The 24442-nt window shown below is 41.7% G+C and overlaps 1 long non-coding RNA gene across 3 annotated transcripts in view; it reads right to left on the bottom strand.

The window, feature by feature from the left end:
- The window catches only part of LOC132539390 (uncharacterized), a 363563-nt gene that overhangs the window by 237987 nt on the left and 101134 nt on the right, over nt 1-24442 (bottom strand). For all 3 annotated transcript variants that reach the window (XR_009550643.1, XR_009550644.1, XR_009550645.1), the window contains exon 2: nt 21803-21916. This is a non-coding gene — a long non-coding RNA (uncharacterized LOC132539390). The remainder of the gene's footprint in view (nt 1-21802; nt 21917-24442) is intronic.

Below are 24442 nucleotides of genomic sequence, written 5' to 3'. Positions count from 1 at the left end.
GACTGGTCCTGAAATGAGTGCAGCCTAGAATGTTCCCAGCTGTGACTATGGAAAGCGACCTCAGACAGACAGGGATGCAGAGGTTACACAGGCTCCTGTGCTAAGTATGAATAGACATGGGCCCTACAACAGAGCAATGGAGTTTACAGTTAATGGTATTTTTATACTTTTCCCATATTTAAGAGATACTCTCTGTTCTAATCCAGCTTTCTAGTCCTATTCCCAACTCTGACACCATCTCCCCAGACAACACCTTTAGCCTACCTGCATATTAGCTTTCAGGCTCAAACAAGAATTAGCAAAGTCATGGGCCCTTTAGAATATATCTAAAATAGACTTCCTAGCTTCTTTCAACATAAAGACCCAAAATCTCATCTGCTATATTACTACCTTTAGGTTTCTGACTATTAAACAATTCCGCTTTATATTTTGATGCTTTTAAGCCACCTAGTTGCAGATGCTACTATAATGTCAACCTAACTTCCCTGGACTGAGAACCTCACCAATGTGTTCTGGGACTCCACCTCACCAGAGCCCCACCCCAGTTGAGAAACACAGAAACAGACTGGGGGTATGGATCAACCTGTCAATGCCCATGTCCAGTGGAGAAGCAATTACAGAAGCCAGACCTCTCACTTTCTGCACTACATAAAACTCTTTGATCCATACTCCCAAAGGGATAAAGAATAGGGATCCTTCCAGTAGAGGGGAAGTTATATGGAACACTGGTGGTGGGAATTGTGTGGAATTGTACCCCACAATCTTTTCAATCACAATCTTGCCCCACAATCTTTTCAATCACTATTAAATCACTAATAAAATTAAAATTAAGAAAAGAAAGAAAAGCATGGAGCACAGAATCACAGCCCCCACACTCCACCTCTACTCCCACACCAACCAGCTCATCAAATGGCTCATGGATTAGGTCTTCAAAAGAACTAAGAAATCAGCAACACTGCCAAATAAATAACAGTCACAAAGATCATTGTTATGGACTATTTTTATGATGATGAAAAGAAACTATCTTGTACCCTACCAAGTTATTCAGAGACCAGAGAATTCATCAAATAAGCATGCATGAAGCAAAGTGGTAAGATAAACTTTAATGGGAAATACATTAATAATTAATAATAGTTAATAATGATACTAATAAATGCATCAATAACAGGTGTATCTCCCATACAAACAGAAGAAGTTCTGATTACCTCACTACATGGTCCTAGACATACTCCTAAATAGCTCTAATAACGCGTAAGACTTTGGGAAGAAGAAAGGGGGCATGCAAAAGGTTACACTAGATAGAACATGGTCAAAGTAGAGACTGACGTCCTCCATTCTGCACTGACTAGTGACGAGAATTTACCTTTTCCAGCAGAGTGGGGAAGAAGGCCTCCCACAGAGGGTTCTCCTCTATATGTCTTTTTTTCATACTCTGACTGCAGAGCTCATACTATAAAATCAATATGTGGTCAAAGACATATTTTAGGGCGTGCTTTTGCTCCCCAACAGTAGCATGAGTTTACCTTGGCTACACTCCTCATGGATTATGCCAAATGAATTACACACAATATATCACTTGTATCTCTTCATAGCCTAGAAGGAAGATATTATTTTTATTGTCATCCCATAGTTGAAACAAATTTTCAAGCTTTGTACCTCATAGGCCTCAACCCAGATAGCAAATTTGTTCAGTAACTATTGTCCTAGTATATGATGGTAGAAAAGGACATAAGCTGGGGGTATAAGGGTTTTATAGATGTCTATAAGGAAGATGAAAAATTGTATCCACCTGTCAATAACTGTACTAGAAACCACTAAAGTTCTAGGAAAGTGATAAAAAAATATTAGTGTGTAAGCTAGTGTGTAGCAGGTAAGGAGAATCATCCTATATGCTTTTGTTCACATTTACTATGTATTTATGCTTGTTGGCTTCTTTTTTTCAGTTATCATCTTACAGATTTAGCCAAGGTTTAAAAGATTATATCCTAGAAGATAGTGGCTATAGTTCCATACTGCAGCAATCACCTAAGTTCTCATTCTGTACTTCTTTAGGTTCTTCAAGGTTAAGCAACATGTTATACAAGCATGAAGAAGGATAAGAATGACTAAATAAATAAATAAAAGTGGTTGCTGGGAAGTGGCTTACTCTGTAGAGAGTAACAATGCATAAGGAGCTAGGTTCAAGCTCCTGAACACCATATGGGAGCACCTGCAGGGGTGAAGCTTCACAATTGGTTGAGTGGTGCTGTGGTATCTCTCTTATCTCTTTCTCCCCCTACCCCTCTCTTCCTTTCACCCTCTATCTACAGGGAAGGAGAAAAAGAGGGAATGATAGAATGATAGACATGATAAGGAAATAAGGAAAGAGAGAGAGGCTGGGGGGGAGAGACTACCAGAAGAAGTAGAGTAATGCAGGTCCTGAGCCTTAGCAATAACTCAGGTGACAAAAGGAAAACAAATAAATTTTATTAATAACACAGTACCTCCTATATACATGAATGTCCCTTGGATACTAAGAAAAGGCACATGGGGTCTCGGGCACTGATGTAAAGTCCCTTGGGCAGGGGATTTAGGGAGCAAGAAAGGAGAATCTAAACTTCATTCCTGAGGAAGAAGGAGAAGGTCTGCAAACCCATGCCAGCCATGATCCTGCTCCTGAGTGTTTGTGAAGCTCTGGGACAGGCAGATCTAGCAGTTGGTGATGCTTCCTCCTCTACACAGTCCAGATTCTCCCCCTAGAAGGCTTCATTTCAAAGCTAATTGACATTTTGCCTCCAGGGATCCCTCCCATGAAATTAATCCTTTTGCCAAAGACATAGTTTGGGGGTGACAGATTCTTTTCTCCCCTTCAATAACATGAGGTTACCTCTGGCTGCACACTCCATGGCGTCAACCTCCACTCCCATATTAGCAGTGCGCACTTCTGTTGGCTGAAGAGTTTGCTTTAATACACCACTCACCAAATAGTTTAGCATTCTGAATGTGGGGAGATTTTGCCAAAGACTGAAGATTCACCTTTCCACTGTTTTCTAAATTCTTTTTTGAGCCTCAATTTGAAGAGGGGGGAAAAATGACTATTTGGGAGTATGTGTCAACTTCCTCACACACATGTCCAGCAGAGAATCCACTATTCCTGGTGGCCATTTTTTTTCTAATTTTTATTATATAGGACAAAGAGAAATTGAGAGAGGATGGGGAGATAGAAAGAGGAGTAGAAGGGGTTGGGCGGTAGCGCAGCGGGTTAAGTGCACATGGAATAAAGCACAAGGAGCAGCGTAAGGATCCCAGTTCCAGCCTCCGGCTCCCCACCTGCAGGGGAGTCACTTCACAGGCAGTGAAACAGGTCTGCAGGTGTCTGTCTTTCTCTCTCCCTCTCTGTCTTCCCTTTCTCTCTCCATTTCTCTTTGTCCTGTCCAACAAAGACGATATCAGTAACAACCACAATAATAACTACAACAATAAAACAACAAGGGCAACAAAAGAGAATAAATAAATATTAATTAAAAATTTTTTTTAAATCTTAAAAAAATGCAATGAGAAGGAGTCAGGTGGTGACACAGTGGATTAAGCTTACATGGTGCAAAGAGCAAGGACTGGCGTAAGGATCCCGGTTGGAGCCCCCGGCTCCCCATCTGCAGGGGAGTCACTTCACAGGTGGTGAAGCATGTCTGAGGTGTCTTTCTCTCCCCCTCTGTCTTCCCCTCTTCTCTCCATTTCTCTCTTTCCTATATAACAATGACGACATCAATATCAAAAACAATAACTACAATAATAAAACAAGGGCATCAAAAGGAAATAAATAAATATTAAAAATACAATGAGAATAAAATTGGTTAAAGGGAAGTGGAAAATAAGAGAGATTAATGGGTCCTTAAAAAGAAAATAAGTAAGGCTTGGCTAAGATAAGTGCAAAGTACAATGTCTTTAGTCAGCTACATAGCCTTCTTACCATTGTAGGGACATCATAAAGACAAGAAGCACTGTGAAGCTCTGAGATAAAGAAACCACGTCCATCCCCTTTTCTATAGTTCCCTGAGGTCTACAAAAGGTCTCTCCTGCCTGGTGGATAGGCAGGAGGAGTTCAAAGTAAATAGGCTGTTGCTTTCAAGGCACTGCACAGATCCCAAGCAGAGGGCATTTAAGGGGAAGGCCCTGACAGTGGACTTCTGGGACACATTGGGGCTGAAAGAGACGAGATCTTTTTTAAGTTCTGGGCAGAGTGCATGTGCTAATTAGCCTGGCTCTAGCTATGAAATAAACTGCTATCATCATTATTTTATTCTCTAAAGGAGACAACCTCAGGTTAGTATTTCAAAGACGAATGAGTCACTGGAGAGGTTTTAAAAGTACCTGCTAATTATTTCTTTAAAGAAAAACCTTAACTCTGGGAGAAAGGAGTGAGACACGGCATCAACTACCCATTAAGATGAAAGGGCCGAGTTACCTGGGCTGCTCCTAGAAGCCCAGAAATAACAAGAGTACCCCTTGTATTTGCTGAGCAAATTCCCCTGCTGAGGCTCTTCCATAGACATTATCTCACTGACCTTGAATTCCTAGGAAAGGAGCAGCCTCAATGCCTATTGCATTCTCCCTTTTTTTTTTTTTTTTTGGCACAGAGGCCAAAGGACAGGCCAATGTTAAGAATGAATGGAGTTCTTCCAGATGTCCATGGAATTGGTATATGGACCACTGCTTAGAATCCCAAGGAACCTAGGGGCCAGGCAGCGCCACACTCAGCTGAGCACATGTAAACATGGGCAAGGACCAGGGCTCAAATCCCTGGCCCCCACCTGCAGGGGGAAGCTTCATTAATGGTGAAGCAGCACTCAGGGTGTCTTTCTTCCTCTCATCCTCTCAACTTCTCTCACCCCTCTCAATTTTTCTCTGTCCTATCAAACAAAAGAAAGGAGAAGAGAGAAAGCAAGATTCCTAAGGCATTCAAGATGAGAGATTTCTGGTCATGTTCTCCAGCAGCTTCCAAACATTGTTAAATATTATTCTAATACATACTTAGAATTTATTCTAATGCATGTTGTCCAAAGGAAACCAAAGCACGAAGCCTAACAAGCTATCTGCATCACACACACACACACACACACACACACACACCTACACACACACACACACACACACACACACACACACACACATTTAGTGCAGCATTTTATTTATGATAACCAAGACAGGGAAACAAATAAGATACCATCCAAACATATAAAATAAGGAAAACACTAGGGACGAGGACAACAAGGACAGAATTTGAGGGCGTCAAAGTGAAGTAAATCAGACAAAGAAAATCAAGCACTATTTGATTTCACTTTTATATAGAACCTAAAACAAAACAAAACTTAACAATTACAAAAAAGAAAAAAAAAATAACTCAAACTCATGGATGCAGAAAACATATTATAAAATAAGTCCTAAAGATGTAACACACATCATGGAGTTTTTTAGAGTTAATAATGCAGTTTATACTGTGTTGTCTATTTGAATATTGTTAACAGACTAAATGTTTAAAATTCTCCCATAAAATGTAAATTTTGTGGTAACTGCTGATGACTTTTGGTGGTGATTGTTTATCAATATGTTATTCGATCATTATGTTAGCCACCTATAGAACTAACATGACATATCAAACATAGCTCAATTTTCAGAAATGCAAATTTTTAAATATTTCTGTTTTCTTTTTTTAATATTTATTTATTTTCCCCTTTGTTGCCCTTGTTGTTTTACTGTTGTAGTTATTATTGATGTTGTTATTATTGATGTTATTGTTGGACAGGACAGAGAGAAATGGAGAGTGGAGGGGAAGACAGAGAGGGGGAGAGAAAGACAGACACCTGCAGACCTGCTTCACCACCTGTGAAGTGACTCCCCTGCAGGTGGGAAGCTGGGGGCTTGAACGAACTGGGATCCTTACACTGGTCCTTGTGCTTTGTACCATGTGCACTTAACATGCTGCACTACCATCTGCCTCCCTGAAATGCAAATTTTTTAAAGACTCTCAATACCTGAAATTGTTAAAATAGAAAATCAGAGATGATGCACAATTGTTAAAAAGGGCCCAAGTTGGGGTGGGGTGAGAGTGTTTTTGTAGGTGGCACCCATCACAGGGAGATAAGAAATTATACCTATGTGTCTACAACTTTACTATAGGTCATTATCCACCCCCCCCCCATAAAATTATTTGGAAAAAAAAAGAAAATCACTTACATGCATTCAGATATTTAACATGTACTCAAGTACACTAAAGAGACTTGTTTTGATGAATATAAAAGTATGCAGCAGAGTTCAATAGCCACAAAAATTAGTCAGATTTTAGTGGACAATTTTCAGTAACTGTCAAGTTCTCCTCAAGTCAGTGTTTCCTTAAGATCATGAGATGGATGAAGTTTGAAGGATTCGTGCTAAGTGAGATATGCCAAAAAGAGAAGGATGGATACTAGATTATCTCACTCATAGGTGGAACTTAAGAAACAGAGACAGAGAGAGGAAACACAGAGTAAAACTTATACTGGGTTTAGTGTATTTCATCCAAGCAGTGGACTCTGAGGAAGGTTGGGGTGGGGACTCCTGGTGTAGGATGGTGGAAAAGAACCTAAGTAGGGTGAGAGTGTTCCGCAGACACCTGCCACGGGGAGACGAGAAGCTGTGCCCATGTGCCAACAGCTGTACTGTAAACCATTTCCCCTTCCCAAATAAAATGATGAAAAATGGAATTCAGTGATTTAAATTTAAGCTAAATAGAATCATGGTCTAGTTTCACTGAAATAGTTCTAGACTGTCTCTGCATGACAAGAAAGAGGTGGAGGCTGCTGTCTGGGAGGAAGAAGACAGAGGCCCAGCTACAAAGAGAAGACAATTGGGTTTCCCATAACAGAGAGGATTAGCTAGTGTTAAATTCCAAAACAGCATGCATCATGCATCAAAAATTAACCTGCGATAGCATTCCTGCTGGCCAGTGACAGTGACTAAGAACTGGATGATGTGACTCTTGGAAGTGGGGCAAGGTCCAATGACTAAACGTGGCATCTGGAAAATGGAATTTAATTAAACCATGCAGGCATATCCAGTGGGCATCTTCATAATAAGCCCAGTTCATTGTAATGACCAGGGGTCTTTTCATTATTTGCTGCAACTATTTCTTTTAATGCAACCTGAAAGTAAAGTGATACAAAAAATGGACTTTTTTGCAACCTATCTAGGAAACTAGGCTTAGCCATGGATATTGTTATATGTACAAAAATTGTATCACAAGAATAAAGGTGATTTCTACTTCCTATGGTCTGAATGATTATCCATACACACTCCATAATTTACCTGCTAGAAAGCCAATGTCATTGTAATGACATCAGAATATGAAATCTTGATAGCATCTGGAACTTGGCAGCTGAAAAAGAGTTAACATGAAGCCATACAAATTGTTGACTAATCATTAACCTAAAGGCTGGATATTGCAGATGAAGATTTGGGGTCTCCGTTTTGGAAGTAGCTAGAAGGTCTATTTTAGGTGTATTCCAAAGGGCCCGTGGCTTTATTAGTTTTTGCCTGTGCCTGATATCTGATATGCAGGTGGACTCAAGTTATTGTCTGGGGAGATGATGCCAACTGGACTTCCCCTGGGCAGATGACCCCACCAATGTGAACTGGAGCTCTGCTTCCCCAGAGCTCTACCCTACTAGGGAAAGAGAGAGGCAAGATAGGAGTATGGATCAACCTGCCAATGCCCATGTTCAGCGGGGAATCAATTACAGAAGCCAGACCTTCCATCTTCTGTACCCCAGAATGACCCGGGGTCCATACTCCCAGAGAGTTAAAGAACAGGAAAGCTATCAGGGGAGGGGAGGGCATACGGAGTTCTGGTGGTAAGAATTATACCCCTCTTATCCCATGGTTTTGTCAGTGTTTCCATTTTATAAATAAATAAAAATTGAATTAAAATACCACATATTCTGATTTATATCTTAATCCTTTTTCAGCCACCAAGTTGCATATGCTACCATGATGCCAACCTGACTTCCCTAAGCAGACGACCTCACCAATGCACCTGAAACCTCACCTCCCCAGAGCCCTGCCTAGCTAGGGAGAGAGAGACAGGCTGGGAGTATGGATTGAACTGCCAACACCCATGTCCAGTGGAGAAGCAATTACAGAAGTCAAACCTTCCACCTCTGCACCCCAAAGTGATCCTGGGTCCATGATCCCAGAGGGATAAAGAATAGGAAAGTTTGCAATGGAAGGGATGGGATACATAACTCTGGTGGTGGGAGTTGTGTGGAACTGTCCCCCTCTTATCCTATGGTCTTGTTGATATTTTTATTTTATAAATAAAAAAAGAAAGGAAAGAAAAAAAAGAATATTAAGTCTTTGAGAGGGAAATAGGCCATGAGAATGGAGTCTCATGTGACTGAGATCAATGCCCTTAGGAAAGAGAGATTCTGGGAGTTGGGCAGTAGCGCATCAGGCTAAGTGCACAAAGTACAAGGACAGACGTAAGAATCTGGGTTCTAGCCCCCGTCTCCCCACCTGCAGGGGGTTCGCTTCACAGGCGGTGAAGCAGGTCTGCAGGTGTCTTATCTTTCTCTCCTCCTCTCTGTCTTCCCCTCCCCTCTCAATTTCTCTCTGTCCTATCCAACAACAACCACATCAACAACAATAGCTACAACAACAATAAAAACAAGTGCAACAAAAAGGAAATAAATAAATAGAGAGATTCTTCACTTACTCTGCCATGTGAGAATAAAGAAGAAATCTGTAACTTAGAAGAGGGCATTCAAACAATTATGCTTGGCTGTCAGCCTTCAAGACCTATGAGAAAGACATGTCTGTTGTTGACTGTCTACCTCGTCTCTCGTGTTTTATTAGAACCTCCCAAACGATAGAAGATACCATTCTATACTTCAAGTGCAATAAATCACCTCACACCCACTGCACCAGCAATAATTGCTCTGGCACCTGCTTTCACCACAAGGCAAGGGCTTCTTCCTTTGGCCTCTGCTTTCCTCCCATCAGACATCCAACTATACCCCTCTAGCACTTACTTTACCCCAGTCACTTTACTTCCTGGCTAAAGACAGAGAAGTGGATACTCCACTAGGCAGAAATGAGGTCCCTTGGTGGTGGCTATCATCATGAGTACTGAGTAGCCATAGACGAGCACTCTGGTGTCAAGGGGGCCTTTTCCTATAAGGGATACCCCACCCCTATAGGGATGCACATTTCAAGAACAACTGTTTCTCAGTGCATTAGTAAATCTGACTTGGGCACCTTAATCCCTTTATTTCACAATGCCAGTCTTTCTTAACAGAATCATGAGTTCTCCCAAAGAATAGACTTTTCCTTCCACTTCATCTACTCATTCCAGGATCACTTAGCTAAGCAGTGATCCAGGGTGAGTGACCTGAACACAAGGGGAAAGTGACTTTCCTTCTAGTATCCCTTCCTTCTGGAAGTTTCCATATGTGAGTACTGATTACACAGGTCACTAAAGAATCTCTCTGGATGAGACCCATTGGATTTAGCAGTCCAGCCTGTTAAAGGTTCTCTTACACTTATCTCCAGTATCAGTTCATCTTTACCTGAATCCATTGCAAGAAAGAAAGTAGCATGTCAGGTCAGAGTGCTGAAGGTTTAGGTCTGCCAACGAAATGGATAAGTGGCTCTGGGTAGACCTCCTCTCCTCACCAACCAGGGCCTCCATTCCTTCACTACCACACAGAGACTTGGACTGGAGCCACCTACATGTCACCTACCACTTCTGTGGCCTTCAGAGTCCCCTGCCCATGTGCAAAAAGGGCTAGCACAGCATCAATATTCACACAGCCATCAACAGACCCAAGACAACAGTGAAGCCAAAGGAAACAAGTGGGACTTTCAACTGAACTTCAAACAAGAAGACACTGTTGGTTCACCCAGGCTAAGGATGAAAAGCATTCCACAGAGCTGAGGCAGCACCAGGTTGGGATCTATGCTCCCTAAGGACTCTGAGCAATGGAGAAGATAGAATATTCTCTCTCTCCATATATATAGTCTGACTAAAGTGTGGTAGGAGTTGAGAATGTAGGAGATGAAGGACTTGATGGAAAGAGCACTCCCCCAGGCCTGCTCTTCACGGGAGAGGGAATGGATGTGGCATGGGGTGAGAGCACACACTGGATTCTAGGAGGAATCTAGTTCTAGCATACCAGGAGGTTGAGCCCCCCCACATCGATTCTGCCTTCTAAGTCTTATACAAGGTCTAGGTAGCAATACTAAGAAGACAGCTTTTCAATATTCTTACCCTCTCTTTCTGTCAAACACATACCCACCACAACTGTGCGTTCTACATTCCTTCAGCTCCCTCCTGCCTGCATACTCAGCTGGAGAATCTTGGAATAGAAAGCAAGAAAGCAGATGTGGTGTCCAAGCTGAGCTTCTCATGAGTAAATTGACTCCACATGGTAGGAGGGAGGTTCAGAAGAAGGAGCATTTTATGAGGACAGAAGAGAAAGAATGATATATGGAGACCTACAGCTTATCAATATGGACAGCCATTTTAAGATGTGCTGGTAGCTCCAGGTGTGACCTCAGGAGAGTGAGCATTTCATGATCTGCCTGAGCTTATAACCCACCCATAAGGTATGACTTTGAGCCCTTGTCACACTAGATAAATGCCACACACTGCAGTGTAAAGTGTAGAGTCTCCATATAGTCACCTGAGAAATGGAAATAGGCATCTTTGGCCCAGGTCACCTGGAGAGATATGATCCAGAAAATAATATATTAGGGAGTTGAAGGTGTTTGTGGACCTAGAAATCCAGGAATTATGTCAAGACATGGGTCAGAGGTCTGAGAATTCTCAGCATGAAGATGCAAACTCAAGACATGGAGGGTATAGGATTAAGAAGAGAAGTTTCCTGAATTGCCAATGTTGTGGCAGTGATCAGAGAAAGAGGAACCAGAAAGAAAAAGAAGGAAAAAGCGAAAAGCAGCAGAGTCATAAGAGGCTAGATGAAAGTGATCATAATTCTTCAGGGAGTTGGGTGGTAGCGCAGTGGGTTAAGCACACATGGTGCGAAGCACAAGAGCCAGTATAAGGATCCCAGTTCCAGCCCCTGGTGGGGACCTGCAGGGGAGTCACTTCACAGGCTGTGAAGCAGGTCTGCAGGTATCTATCTTTCTCTCCCCCTCTCTGTCTTCCCCTCCTCTCTCAATCTCTCTCTGTCCTTATCCAACAATGACAACATCAATAACAACAATAATAATTACAACAATAAAAAAACAAGGGCAACAAAGGGGAAAATTAATTAATTAATTAATTAGAAAAACTGTCCTTGGTAGCAAGTGGATTCCATAAGTTGGGTTTTGTTCTTACCTCCTATGTAGTTCCAAAATCATCATGGTTATTGGGCATAACAGAGAATGTGATGGCTTAAAGGAGAAAATACAACTGATCTAGAAACATTTAGGACTTTCAATATCAATCTGGAGAGGATTGTAGGACTGGTTCATTCTTTCTTTCTTGATGACTTGCTGCATGAGATTGGACATCTTACACAACTTTCTTATGCTGGCTATTATCCAGTATTTGGCCAAGTCCTTAATGGCTTTCATTCAAAGAGAGGGTGTTATGGAGCCATTAACTCCTAGATAACTGACTTCCAAAGGAAATATGAACCTACAGAGGGGCTATAACATGCCATCACATAGAGTCAATCCTCATAAAGCCTATTCTGCAGAATGAGGGTCTCAAAGCTTTCTAGCTCTATTCTCAACTCTGACACCATCTTCCCAGATCATAGTTTTAGCCTACCTGCTTGTCAGCTATCAGGTTCAGGCAAAAATTAATCATGTTATAGGCCTCTTGGAATATACCTAAAATAGAATTCCTAGTTTCTTCCCACATGGAGACCCTTAATTCCATCTGCTTTATTCTTCCCTTTAGGTTCCTGATTACTAAACAGTGTTTCCTTCTTTATTATCTTACTGTTTTTCAGCCACCAACTTGCAAATGCTATCATGATGCCATCCTGACTTCCCTCGGCAGACAACCTCACCAATATGTCCTGGGAGCCTCATCTCCCCAGAGCCCTATCCAACTAGGAAAAGACAGAAACAGACTGCCAACATCCATTTTCAGCAGAGAAGCAATTACAGAAGCCAGACTTTCCACCTTCTGTATCCCATAAAGAATTTTGGTCCATATTCCCAGAAGGATAAATAGAGGACCTTCCAATGGAGGGGATGAGATGTAGAACTCTGGTGGTGGGAATTGTATGGAATTGCACCCCTCTTATCCTACAATGTTGCCAATCATTAGTAAATCATTAATAGTAATAAAGGTCCTTCCAAAGGTTCTATACCTGCCACTTGAATATCTTTTAGTTGCATGAAACTTAAGGCAAATTCATTATAATGACAAATTCATAGACAACTTTCTGTGAAAAAAAATCACTGAGGTAGGCTCTTGGGGATAGGAAATGGAGGACAAAGGCTCAAAGATGATAAAAGCACTAAGACAAGAACTGTACTCTTCACATGGCAAAGAATGCAGACTCTTACACAGGAGGACTCTGTAAGTACCAAGACACACACACACACACGCACACACACACAATTACATGAAATTAGAGCCCAGGTGAAAGATACTCCTTCTGCCCCAAAGGGATCAGAGAAGGCTTTCTAGATGTAGTTCTAACATCTGAGAAGGATTCTGATACTCAGAGAAAGAGAAGACATATTCTAAGTTGAGTGAACACTGTGAGCAAAGCTTTGGCATTAGCAAAATTCCATTCTGTTCAAGGAATGAGCAGATGATCTGGGACTTCAGTCTGCATTCATTGTCCAATCAAGAAATGCCATTGAACAAGGGTGTGGTAGAACTGGTCCTGCCCTTCAGGCAGAACATTCTGGTCAGAATAAAGAGTGAGGGTGGAGGGAGTGGGAAGGAGTCTTCTTGGAAACTATCATCAGAAGACAGTGAGTAGAGAAACACTGAGATTGAAGAGACTGAATATTGTTTCAAGGTTTTCCAGATTGTCCCAATAAAGAGTACAGAATACTCAGGACTTGAGAGAGAGATGAGGATACAATTAGTTTGCAAAAAGTTGAATCTGTCACAATCTGGAATCTGTCACAATCTGGAATCCAGGGGAAAATATTTACCAGAGGGTCAGTCAGTAATCTGTTTTAGAGATTAGCACACTGCCATTTGTATAGTTCCTTTTCTGCCATCTTACACCAGCACCCCAAAGCTCCTCCCCAGCATTCCCCTACCATTCTTCCCCAGAATCCTTTGCTTTGGTGCAATACACCAACACTAGTTCAAGTTTTACTGTGTGTTTTCTTACAGACTTAAGCTCTCACAACAAGGGACCAGATTAGCACAGTTCCTAGGTTTCCCAGCACTGAGTGACTGCATCCTCCTCTGGATGACTCAGCCATGAGACAGAGTCTATCCAGAGCATCTAATTACACAGGCCAGGTCAGGCTCTGGAATCAAAGCCCCACTAACTGCCAGGCCACTGCTCTCCTAGGTGTCAGAGAAGACACCTGCAGGCCAGGGGCTGGCGACCCACCTTGGCACCTCCTTTGGCATCCCCGGTCCCAGGCAAGCTTACTCTCCAGACTGTAAAGTGTAATAAAGGATTTTAATGAAGGTTTTATTGTGGGCTGGGAGGTGACACTTGACTATCCAGTTGGCAGTGGGCTCTGAGAAGCAAGCAGCTCGCTTTCATGTGGTGACTCTGACATGCTTAGATCATGCCGCAGGTGGGGGAGGCAGAGCTCGGAAATCTTTTTTGCAACTCAGCACAGTCTTTGTGGGAGAAACCTGGGCAACCCAGAGCCACGCCAGAAAGGCTGGGCTGTGCTGAAGAGAAACACTTGGTTGGGGTCCTCAGGCCTTCCCTTAACATACAGAGAGGTCAACTGTACTGCTGGAAGAGCCCCTCACCCCTGCATCTACTGAGATGCCGGGCACACAGCCAGAGAGCTGGACAGCTGGGGCCTAGGATCTCCCAGCTGCCTGTTTTACTTTTTTATGTTTTATTTATTTGTTTTAATAGATACAGAGAGAAACTGAGACTAGAGGGGAAGATGGAGGGGGAGAGAGAAAGAGACACCTGCAGACCACCTTAAACACTTGCAAAGCTTTTCCCTCAACTTGCAGGTGAGGACTGGGAGCTGGAACCCAGTTCCTTTCAAAGCATAATGTGTGTGCTTAACCGGGTGCAAGAGCACCTGGCACCATTTTCTTTTTTTAAGAGAGAAAGTTCACTAGTAGTGGTTGGGGTGTGAGATGGTTCAGAGGATAGGGTGCATGCTGTCTGTCCATCCATAAGGCACCAGGTTCAATTCCTAGCACCATCTATGCCAGAGTGGTATTCTGGTCTCTACTGTCTCCTCTCCTCTCTCTCTGTCTATACAAATATACATTTATTTTAAATCCTTTACTAGTCATTGACAGTCACTTGGGAAGCAGATTTGATATTCATTCTGCAAATACCTTGCTTTTGACAATCAGCCAGGCTTGGAGCTTGGAAATGAACTTCACAGAATATCTCAAAGAATGTGACTTTTTGTTTGTTTTTCCACCAGGGTTACTGCTGACTTTCAGCATCTACAACTCTGTCATTCCCAAAAGTCATTACTTTTACAGAGGATAAGAGTCTGAGGAAGATAAAGAGGGAGAGAGAGGGGGCCAGGCAGTAGCATGGTGGGTTAAGCGCACATTGCACAAAGTGCAAGGTCCAGCTTAAGGATCCTGGTTCGAGCCCCTGGCTCTCCACCTGCACAGAAATCACTTCACAAGCAGTGAAGCAGGTCTGCAGGTGTCTATCTTTACCTCCTCCTCTCTGTTTTCCTGTCTTCTCTCAATTTCTCTCTGTCCTATCCAACAACGACAGCAACAACAATAAACAACAAGGGCAACAAAAGGGAAAAAACAGCCTCCAGGAGCAATGGACTCGTAGTGCAGGCACCAAGCCCCAGCAATAACCTGGAGGCAAAAAAAAAAAAAAAAATTAAAAGGGAGTGGCGAAAGAGAGACATATAGTGAGACACATAAAGCACTACCTCACCACTTATGAAGCTTTCTACCTGCAGGTGAAGACTGGGGACTTGAGCCCTAGTCCTCCACATGTGTGCCCCACTGGGTGTGGCACCATTTAAACCAAAAAGTTTGACTGTGGTGAAATGTGCTCACTTGGACAGTGCACTGCTTTGCCATGTGCAAAACCCATATTTGAACCTGGAACATACCCTACTGAAGGAAGTTTGTGTTGTAGTTTCTTTTTTCTTTTAAGTATTTTATTTGTTTCATTTTTGAAAGAGATGCAGACAGAGCAAGACACAGAGAGAAGTACCAGAGCACTGCACAGCTCTGGCTTTTGGTGGTGTGGAGGATTGAACCTGGGACTTCAGAGCCTCAGGCATGAGAGTCTCTTTGCATAACCATTATGCTACACCCTGTATTGTGGTTTTTTTCCCACTCTTATGTCTCTGCTTCTCTCAATTTTTTGTTTGTTTGCTTTGGTTTGCTTTGTTTTTCACTTGGAACTACTCAAAACACTGTATTCCATTTTCACTTGGACAGTTGTATTTCTCTGAAAAAGTCAACCCAGTGGTGAAGACCTTGAGATGACCCAGCCCCACCTCCACCTCCCCAAAAAAGACAATGTGCGTGACATACCTTTTCGTTTTACCATGTTTAAGTAAATGACTAAGTGGTACTGAGTGTATTCACAATGAAACAAGACTTTTAAAAAAGAACTACTGGATGTCTAGCATTAGTGGAAGAAATAAGTTTTGAGGGAAAACTTGCTAATGTTAAAATGCATGTAAGAGAACAATACATAAAACACTATCCTGCAACAGTTTGATGTGTTATATATAAGCAATAAGGATGTGTCAGAATGATGTGTAACATAAGCTGCCTTATCTTAGTTTGTGTTAAGTGCACTCTACAATTGATATTTACACAATGGTAAAAATCACTTAACCGCAGATCTCTCGGGATGTAGCACTATGACGAAGCAATGTGTGACTGCTGGACTATAGAACCCAACATTAAAATAAACATCTGTGAATCCATCCAGACACAAATAAATGAATCCATAAGTGGAGAAGAGGAGCTAGGAGTCCTATGTAGAAGAATGGTAAATAATTGACGTATGTATATTGCCCTCACAAGGAGTGGAACATAACTTCCTACTCCTTAATTGCTGGGTATGCTTAGTGATTTGCTTGCACAGAATATTGTGTGGAGGGGGCCGGGTGGTAGCACAATGGGTTAAATGCACATGGTGCGAAGCACAAGGACTGGCCTAAGAATCCCAGTTCAAGTACTCAGCTCCCCACCTTCAGGGGGGGTCCCTTCACAAGCAGTGAAGCAGGTCTGCAGGTGTCTATCTTTCTCTCCCGCATCTCTGTCTCCCCTCCTCTCTCGATTTCTCTCTGTCCTGTCCAACAACAACAATGACAACAATAATAATAACAACAACAAGGGCAACAAAATGGGAAAAATGGCCTCCAGGAGCAGTGGATTTGTGGTGCAGGCAGTGAGCCCCAGCAATAACCCTGGAGGCAAATATATATATATATATATATATATATACTTTATATATATATATATATATAATATTGTGTGGAGAGTGCTGAGGTTAAAGGGTAATTTCCCTGTGGGAAAATCTGGCAAACAGTACCTAAGCCAGATAAACTAGAACAATATAGTCAGTGAGGTCAAGTTGGTAGCAAGAACTATCCTTGTAGAGACAAGAGAGGCAGAGGGTGGGGGACATTCTACAACATATCTGGGTAATATTCCTCAGCATTGTCTAGGTCCTCAAGAAAATGGAAAGTCAAAAACCTATCCAAGAGGAGTGTAAAGAAACATAATACTTATGTATCATGCGGCATCTTGAATAGAGTTCTGGAACAGAAAGTTTGCATTAAAAGAAAAAAAACTAATGAAATCTGAGTCAAAGGCATCAGTTAATAGTGATCTATCAATACTTTTTCATTAGTTGTGGCAAATGTGCTGTGATAATGTGAGATACAGCAGTGGGGGAAACAGAAGACTCTGTGGGAACTCTGCACAACCTTTATAACTTTTCTGAATTTCTAAAACTATACTTATTGAAGAAAATGCTATCTTCCGAAGTCACTGAATGTCCCTTTCAGTTTGGTATTCAGCTGACAGAATGTCCTTTGATTTCTAGTCCTTGCTAGCCAATCTCCAGTCTCCCGATGCTCACACCTTGAGAGATCACCCCTGGGGAGGTGGTGTTGGTTCTGTATACAGTTCTATTTCCCCCAACACCGGAACCTGAACTTGAGCCCTGTTCAGCTCACCACAGTGCGCTCTGAGAACACTCTTCACCTCCACTCTAGGTAGAAAACTAGACTGTGTGTGATTGTCCTTCTCACCCATCCTTCCCCATGCTGACTATCAATTTACACTTGCTTAGGCAGTAACTTCCTATAGATTTGACCAATTTCTTACAAACTTCCTTAAAGTCACCATTCCTATGATATCTAGTTTATTTCTTTACAAGACAAGCTCTTCAAGGATGTAGGTTATTCCTTCTGTATTCAATTTTTGCCCTTTTAGAATGTGATAAAGAAATGTGTCTTCTCTGTCTTTATTCTGATAGATGATATATACCATCTGCTTATAATACATGAAATTGATTATTTCTCTGAAAGGCATTCTTTCATGGTATCATATTGTGTGTGTGAGTGTGTGTGTGTGTGTGAGAGAGAGAGAGAGAGAGAGGAGGGGGGGAGCACTGGGGCTTCATTGCTCAGATTCTACTTTTTCAGATAGAAAGAGAATGACAACACAGCACCAAAACCTCCCCCCACCATGGCAGGAGCTGGGCTTGAACCAGGGTCAACCGCATTGAAAAGAATACACACTTTCCAGCTGAGCTGTCTTGTTGGGCTTCAAGGTCAAGTACCAACCTGTATTTTTCAAATATGTACATGGTGCTTACAATGTGCTTAACACTATTCTATATTAACTCATTTCATTCTCATGATAATCCTATGAGGCCAGTCTATTATAATTATCTCCACCTTGTAGATAAGGTCCTAGTCTTAGGATCATTTCTGTTTTAGGCAACAAAAATTGGTGCTGAAGTCTGAGATAGGATTGATCATTGGGTAAAGTCATAGGATTTTAGACAGGGATAGAGAAGGAAGCAAAGACTAAATCCCAGGCCACACATTAACTCATGAAGGAACTGATGGTTTTATGACCTATAGGCACTATTTTGACAGTCATACCAACCAACACACATGGGACAACCCTATTACAAGAAAACAATTAACTTTCTTAACTACTCTGATGAGTAATAGACATATCAGAGAACTGCAATAAAAAATATTAAATAAACAACCATTTGTTTAAAAGTGGTATATTGCCAATTGATAATAATTTTTTATTTATTTTCATTACCACCAGTTATTACTGAGGCTCAGAGGCTGCATGGTAAATTCACTGATCCTGCCAACAATTTTTCCTTTTTGTTTTTCCTTTTTTTATATTTACTTCTTTATTATTGGATATATACAGAGAGAGATTAGAGGGGAGAGAGAAATAGAGTGGGAGAGAGACAGAGAGACACCTTCAGGCCTGTTTCACTACTTGTGAAGCTATCCCCTGCAGGTGGGGACCAGGGGCTTGAACCTGGGCCCTTGCACACTGTGATGTGAGCGCTTAACCAGGTGCACCATCACCTAGGGCCCCCTTTTTTCTCTTTGATAGAGAAAATGAGGAGGAAATAAAGAGATAGAGGAGAGAGAGACACCTGCAGTACTGCTTCATTGCATGTGAAGCATCCCTGCAGGTGGGGACCCAGGGTTTGAACACAGGTCATTGTGCATGGTAATGTGTGTGTTTTACCAAGTGTGCCATCCACCACCAGAATTCTATTTTCTTAGATACTTATTTCCATATTCTATGTTCACATGAAAAATCCTTAAAAGGCAATTAAAATACAAATAAAAAATTTAAAGTTCCTTATTGTATGATTTTATTTACTTGAATTTTTCAAAAATCATATATTGTAGAGATGTAGAACAGACTGGTAGTTTCCTAGGATTGGGGGAGGTGAGAGAGGGTGGAACACTTAAAAAGGATATAACTAGCATGAAAGAATTCCTCTGTGATGACAAAGCTCTGAATCTTGACTGTGATGATTCTGTGTACTACACTTTGGGAAAACGTCAGATATTCATACACAAAGACCCAAGCAAAAGACGAGTGCATGCAAAATACAGTGAAATTCGTTCTACTGTCCTAGCTAATTATATTCTGTTTTTAAAGTGCATATATTTTATTTTACTTTAATGAGAGAGATAGATTGGAATGGGGGGTAGAACACTACTCAACTGCGGCTCATGGTGATGCTGGGGGTTGAACCTAGGCCACAACCTTAATTACTTTGTGTTGATATCAGTTTTTGGTTTTGATTCTGTTTCTGCTTAATCTGATGTCCCCAGGGTGGGGGGTGGCTGAATGGTAGGTAGACTCTGTACAACTTTCGCAACTACTTGTGAATGTATTATTCTTTCAAGTCAAAAGGTTAGAAAAAAATCTGGCCACGACTAGTTGAAGTGTGTGGATCATTAAGTAAGTAATGTGTGCTTGGAAAACAAATCAAACGTAAACACTGACTGCATGTGGGATGATACTAAAATTTTATCTTTTATGTCATGATACTGGGAGACTTTTAAGAGTCCCTACATTTTAAGAAACATGTGGAATAATGCGTAGCTTAAATGGCACATAAGATTGTCTCAAATGAAATGGGGAGAGAGGCAAAGTAAAATAAGCCAGAATGTTTATAAGTTTCACTGGACCCAGGTTTAGAAGAATTATCTGTACTATTCTTTCTTCTCCTGTGCATGTTTAAAAATGCTATAGTAAGGCTGGGATGACAGCATAATGGTTATGCAATAAAGACTTTCATGTCTGAAGCTCTGGGGCCCTAGGTTCAATCCCCAGCACCCCCTGAACCCAGAGCTGAGTAGTTCTCTGGTCTATCCCCCCACCACCACCCCATATACTCCCATTAAAATAAAAATTAAATAATTTTAACATTCTATAGTAAATAATTTTAAAATAATAAAACTCCAATCTAAAAAATACAGTAAAGGGTCTGGGTGGCAGCAAACCCAATTGAGCACACATGTTACCATGAGAAAGGACCCAGGTTCAAACCCCTGGTACCCACCAAAAGGGGGAAAATTTCACAAGAAGTAAAGCAATGCTACAGGTCTCTCTCTTCCTCCCCCCCCCCCCCCCGTTTCACTCCCCTATTGATTTCTCTCTGTCCTATTATATGAAAGGGAAAATAAAAGGAAAACTGGCTGCTGGGACTGGAGTTTTCACTGTGCAGGCACTGAACCCAAGCAATAACCCTGGGAGGGAGGGAGGGAGGGAGAGAGAGAGAGAGAGAGAGAGAGAGAGAGAGAGATTTTCTAACTTAAGGACTCCTATAAGTCTTCTCATTTCTTTTTTAATATTTTATTTATTGGATAAAGACAGAGAAATTGAGAGAGGAACGGGAGATAGAAAAGGAGAGAGATGCCTGCATCCCTGCTTCACCAATCCTGGGGTTCCCTCTTATTTCTTAGCAGATACTGAACATGGAATTTAATGGGCAGGTTGATAAATATCCCTTATTAAGATGACATATTTGAACAAATACAAGAAACTTTCCCACCACTGAGCATGAGAATTGCCCTAAAAGACAAATAAATAAAGCAAAATAAACTCTTGAAATAAGAAGCTGCTTATCTGTCACAGAATTTTTAGAGATGAAAAAGTCACAGCTTCACTGGACTTTCTCACCAAAGTTCTTCTCCAGAGACCCCAGCATGCCTTTAACACCCCACCTAACCCCCTGCAGCAATGCCTTCCTCAGGACCTGTCTTTAAGTCATCTAAGAGCAACATTGTTTTCTGCTTGTCTCCTGTCTGTCTCAGTCACATTCACCTCCTTATTGGGACACATAGTCCAGGCAGGAGCCTGTCTTTCCCTCCTTCCAGATACTTCTCCATGTTTCTGGGACATTCATCTCCCACATTTCCGCTTAACTCACTGTCTTCTCCAGGTCTCTGACCAAATATCATCTGGCCAGAGATGATTTTGTGGCAAATCTTCCTAAATCAGCGGTCTACCAGTCTACGCCACTGTTCCCATGCACCTGTCACTCTCAGTCTTCCCACCATCTGATTGTTCTGATTATGAAGCTTTTATCACTTAACATATTACACAGTTGTTAAGTTGTTTATTTTCCCCTGCAAAAATCCTTTATAGTTGATTGCTAAATTCAAACAGTTCCAGGAATTTGGTGTCTACCAAATTCCATAAACACTTCCACATTGTGGAGGCACAGCTGGACTCTTTCCTTCATAAGATCAGACTTTGAACTCCACTTGCGGCTTTATCCCATGACTCCATCTGAACCACCTTGCAGAACAATTACTGAGTATTTGAAGGTGCTTAGAACTGTCCTCGTAGACACTGTATTCAGCAGAAAGAGACATCAATGCAAAAAGGAAAAACATTCTCCAAATTTCCACCGCCATAAGGATTTAGAATTTAAGTTTCTAGGAGTAAAGGAGTGAGTATATACCTCCAAAGCAAAGCAAATGCCTTAATAAGGGGTGTGGGTGGAACTGAACTAGAAAGGAAGATAGGGTGACCATTTAGGCAGAAAGAGGAAGGAGTACTATACTATAACCAGAGTCTTCACACTTGGGAGCAGGAAAAGAGAAACCAAAACCCTATGCTCTCTCAAACTGGACTTACCATTTCTGAAAAGTGTCAATGTGACTTAGGCAACATCCTACAGCAAGCCATTTATCTTTTGAAGCAGGAGTGATAGTGTGGTCTCACACCTCCTTTTCAAGGGTCTGGGGACACCTAAGAGGAGAAAATGGGCATCTTAAAATGAAGCTCTACTAACCCTAAAGGAAATATAAGGTTTGAGAGATAAGACTCTGACTTTGCTCCAGTAACAAACATGGAACAACTCAGAGGCTATAAGAACTGGCATCTTGTGTCCACCATGATGGAATCATACCCACACCACATCCACCTGCATAATCCCTATCACTCCACACCTAGAGCCCTGCAAGACCCCTGACTCTGTCTGTTCTTTACTAATTTTAGTTTTTTAATAAAAGTATGATTTAGGATGGAACTGGAGGTGATTATATTAGCAAAATAAGTAGAAAGGAAAGACAATCACCAGATTCTACATATTTCACTCATATGTGGAATCTAGAGATCTGAAATACGTGAACAAGAAAAAGGAGGAGAAATAGAAGGAACAGGGGGAGAAAACAGAAATGAGGAGGAGTGAAAGAGGGAGAAGGAGGAGAGGGAAAGAGGAGAATGAGGAGGAGCTATCTCTAAGACTTTTTGAGAACTATGGTGGTTATTGTTGGGAGTGTGAGGGAACAGAACTTTGGTGGTAGGTATGATGGGAAACTATACCCTGTAATCTTACAATCTTGTAAATAGTAGGAGTGTATTTACACCGCACCATGCTCTTGATTTGCATGTCTTTTAATGACTACAGGTGTGAAACCTTTTGTCATGTGTTTATTTTCTAGCTGTTTACACTTGCCAGTGAAATGTCCAACTCTCTGTACATGTTTATTAACTTTTGAGAGTTCTTTATGTTTTTAAAAATTTGATGGGGGCCGGCAGTAGCACAGTGGGTTAGGTACACATAGCACAAAGTGCAAGGACCAGAGTAAGGATCCCGGTTCGAGTCCCCAGCTCCCCACCTGCAGGGGGGAGTCGCTTCACAGGCGGTGAAGCAGATCTGCAGGTGTCTATCTTTCTCTCCTCCTCTCTGCTTTCCCCTCTTCTCTCGATTTATCTCTATCCTATCCAACAACAACAGCAATAACAATAATAACAAGGGCAACAAAAATTAAAAAAAATGGCCTCCAGGAGCACTGGATTCATAGTGCAGGCACCAAGCTCCAGCAATAACCCTGGAGGTAATATATGTACTTTACTTTGATAGAACATAGAAATTGAGAGGGAAGGATGATAGGGAGGGGGAGAGAGACAGAGAGATACCTGCAGCACTACTTCATCCCCTACAGGTATGGACCAGGATGGGGGACTTGAACCTGGGTCTTTGTACATGGTAATGTGCCCTCAACCAAGTGCACCACTGCACAAACCCCAAGGGTTCTTTACATATTGTGTATATAAGCCCTTGGTCAAATAAGTGATTTGCAATTATCTCCCAATCTCTGGCTAGACTTTTCATTTTCACAGTAGTTTTTCCAAGAGCATAGGCTTATAATTTTGATGGAATCTAATTTTATTTTGTTCCATTCTGTTCTATTTCAGTATCATATCCAAGATCTCCACTTACTCCAAGTTCACCAAGATTTTTTCCTTTGTCCTCCTGTGCTTGGGAATTTTTTCTCTTATCTAGCTAATTCCATTAGGGTCCGAGAACATGTTTTGTGTTATTTCAATTTTTTTAAATATGTGAAAGTTTGTTTGATGACCCAGGATATGGTGTATCTTGGTGAATGTTCCACATCCTCTCTCTTTTTTCTTTTATTTTCTCTTCTTTTTTTTAGTTGCCACAAGGGTTATCTCACTGGGACTTGGCGCCAGCACTACAAATCCACTGCTTTGGTGGCCACTTTTCCTGTTTTTTTTTCTTTCCATTTTATTTGATAGGACAGAGATAAATTGAGAGAAGGAGGAGATAGGGAGAGAGAAAGGCACCTGCAGGCCCACTTCACCATTTGTGAAGTGTTTCCCCTGCAGTGAAGGGGGCGGGGGAGCTTGAACCCCAGTCTTCATATTAGTGTGTACACTTAACTGGGTGCATCACTTCCCTGCCCCCTTCATGTCCTCTTAAAAAGAATGTGCATTGTGCTGTTACTGGGTGGAATGTGTTTAAATGATACTTAAGCTTGCTTGGTTGGTGCTGTCATTCAGTTTGTCTATATTCTTGCTGATTTTCTTTCTTCTAGTTCTACCAGTTACTCAGAGAAGATGTTTGAACTGTCATTGTGGAACTCTATATTCTTTCAGTTCTGTTCTTTTTCATCACTTTTTGTTTGTTTTGACTCCAACATTATGGCTGGGGTTCAGTGCCTGCACTACGAATTTACTGCTCCTGGAGGCTATTTTTTCCATTTTTGTTGCCCTTGTTGTTATTGCTTTTGTTGTTGTTGTTGGATAGCAAGAGAGAAATGGAGAGAGGAGAGGAAGACAAAGGGGGTGGGGGAATAGACACCTGCAGGCCTGCTTCACCACTTGTGAAGCGACCCCCCTGCAGGTGGGGAGCTGGGGGCTCAAACCCAGATCCTTACTCTGCTCTTCATGCTTTGCACCATATGTGCTTAACCCAATGTGCTACCGCCCAGCCCCCTTCTTTTTCATGTTTTTTAGAAGTCTGTTGTC

This window comes from Erinaceus europaeus, chromosome 7 (genome assembly GCF_950295315.1).
Source record: "Erinaceus europaeus chromosome 7, mEriEur2.1, whole genome shotgun sequence".
Classification (NCBI taxonomy): domain Eukaryota; kingdom Metazoa; phylum Chordata; class Mammalia; order Eulipotyphla; family Erinaceidae; genus Erinaceus; species Erinaceus europaeus.
The sequence above is the reverse complement of the archived record's forward strand: the minus strand, read 5'-3'. Positions and strand labels throughout refer to the sequence as shown.